Source organism: Castor canadensis, chromosome 6, assembly GCF_047511655.1.
Source record: "Castor canadensis chromosome 6, mCasCan1.hap1v2, whole genome shotgun sequence".
Classification (NCBI taxonomy): Eukaryota; Metazoa; Chordata; class Mammalia; order Rodentia; family Castoridae; genus Castor; species Castor canadensis.
This window is the reverse complement of record NC_133391.1, coordinates 72,883,746-72,886,285: the sequence shown is the minus strand read 5'-3', so window position 1 is coordinate 72,886,285 and position 2,540 is coordinate 72,883,746. Positions and strand designations below refer to the sequence as shown.

At 42.1% G+C, this 2,540-nt stretch overlaps 1 pseudogene; it reads right to left on the bottom strand.

The window, feature by feature from the left end:
- Positions 1–279: 279 nt before the first annotated feature.
- LOC109684623 (heterogeneous nuclear ribonucleoprotein K pseudogene) lies at positions 280–2,036 on the bottom strand (annotated as a pseudogene).
- Positions 2,037–2,540: the final 504 nt, after the last annotated feature.

Genomic DNA, 2,540 nt, shown 5'->3' with positions numbered 1-2,540 from the left:
CTTGGAATCCTCCTGATCCTCACTAAATTTTTTTTAAAAATCATAAAACGTTTCTTACAAAAGAGCCTTACATTCTGTACACTGCTCTGAACAAATGCCAGGGACATGTGAACTATTGTTACTTTCCTCCCTGCCCCCCCACAAATGTTTACAGTGACCACAAAGCAAGGTGTTCACAATAATTACATGGGGGGATTTTTTTTAAAACCACCAACAATGAACAAAAAATAAAATCCACTCACTCTGCTGCTGTTTCAAAATTTCAATGTTAGTTTTTGCATGCCCTTCCCCCCAACCCTTTTTGTAAGGAACTAAAACATTACATCTGGTGAACAGCAAAGATTTCACTACACCTCAAATGCAGAACACCTATGAAGCAGAGGAATGTTGGCTTTTTAATCAGAAGCAGATTAAAAAAAAAGATGCAGGACTCCTTCAGTTCTTCACTAGTCTTAGAAAAACTTTCCAGAATACTGCTTCACACTATAAAAAAGAAAAATTATTATCTTGCATTAGAATCCTTTAACGTCTGCATACTGCTTCACACTGTTCTGCAGCAAATACTGTGCATTCTGTATCTGGTCCTGTGTTCCTGTAATGGTAATGATCCAATCTTCAGATTCTTCTAAAGGCTCATCAATTTTGATTGAAGCTCCCGACTCATGACGAATTTGTTTAATCCACTGACCACCTTTGCCAATAATAGATCCAGCCAAATTTTTGGGAATAGTTACTTGTGTAGTAATAATAGGCCCACCAAGATCACCATATGAGCCATGACCCCCTGCATAAGAATAATCATATCTGGAGCCACCCTGTGGTTCATAAGCCATCTGCCATTCTGATGGGCTCCATGTGTCTATGGCGGAGTCCCAAGTCTCATCAGCAGTGAAACCAACCATGCCATCATAGCGGTCTCCAGGTCTTCCTCTTCTGTCATAGGCCATTAGATCTCCTCCTCTAGGTGATGGTGGTGGTGGAAGAGGAAGATTCCAAAGCTCTGCTACCACCCCGACCGCCTAGACCAGGAGGAGGAGGAGGAGGAGGTCCTCGACGAGGGCTCATATCATCATAATCTCTTCTAGAGGGAGGCATGGGGCATCCACCCCGACCAGGAGGCATTCTGTCAAAACCACCTCTTCCTCACATGGGAAATCCCACAGGACGTCCATGGCAGTCATCAAACATCATTGTAAAACCACCATAATCATAGGTTTCATCACAAAAGTTGGGATCATAAGGCTTTGCACGCCCTTTGATGGGAGACTCCGATATAAGATCAAGGATGATCTTTATGCACTCTACAACTCTATCAGGCTTTCCTCCAATTAGAACAACTCTGTCAGTGGACAGAGGACAGCATTCCTGGAAAAGCTTGATTGTTGTCTGAGTGTTCTTCTCGAAGTTCTTTGATTTTAGCACCTTTGACCCCAATAATCCCTCCTGCCAGACTCTGATGAATCAACGGTCTCAACTCACAGTCAAAATCGCTTCCTTTATAGTGTTGGTAATTTAAGCATTCCACAGCATCAGATTCGAGCAGGAGCTGGCTGGTTGCAGTGGGTGATGGCAACTGCAGGCCTTCTTCCAAGGTAGGGATGATTTTCTTCAGAATTTCTCCAATCGTTTCAATATCAGCACTGATGCTCAATATGCGCTCGGGGCCACTGCTGACTGGGACAGAAACACTGGCACTGTAGTCTGTATGAAGAGCCTTAATATTCTTGCCTCCTTTTCCAATCACTGCCCCAGCATTCTTGCTCTGAAGCAGAATGTGTAATTCAACCATCTCATCAGTGTTTCTAGATCGTTTGAAAGCTTGTTCCTCTTCCATATCTTCTGCAGGGCGTTTACCAAATTCACCATTGGTTTCAGTGTTGGGGAAGGTTTCCTCTGGCTGTTCAGTTTCCATTTTCTTGTATTAAATGGAGACACCGATCTATAAGCCACAAACAAGTGAGATGCAAGCAAAATGTCGAAGTCGGTGCTGCAGAGTAACAGAAGATAATGGCGTCCGCAATGCTGTCGACTGAAGTCTCCTGTATAAACTTTAGGAGACATGCTATCAAACACAAGCAAATATGCATGTCTTCTCTCACCTTGCCTTTTAAAAAATACAAATGAAAGCACACGAGGTACACTGTTCAATACTCTGCTTTTCTCACTGAGCAATGTGCTTTCCTTTACTTTGGAATTTTACTCCTTCTGTAAAAGCAATGTCACAAAGGTGAAGGTGACAAGTGTGAGTTAGGAAAGCTAAGTGTTGCCATCATGCAGCAAAGTTGCCCAAGGTCAATTGTGATTCACAAGAATCTTTTCTCTTTGAGACAGCCCAAGTCTTAAGCATTGCTTGGGAGCTCAAAAAGAAAAAACCCTATCGTTATGTAAGTAATGGTAGACAGTTACAAGTAAATTAAAAATCATTTATCTTTAACTGATATTTTTCCCCCTAAAATGTTGCTACTTTGTGGCGTATACTTCCATCATCTTGGGGAAGATGAAATTCCTAGGAGTTCTTTCCTTGTTGCAGCATCTAAATA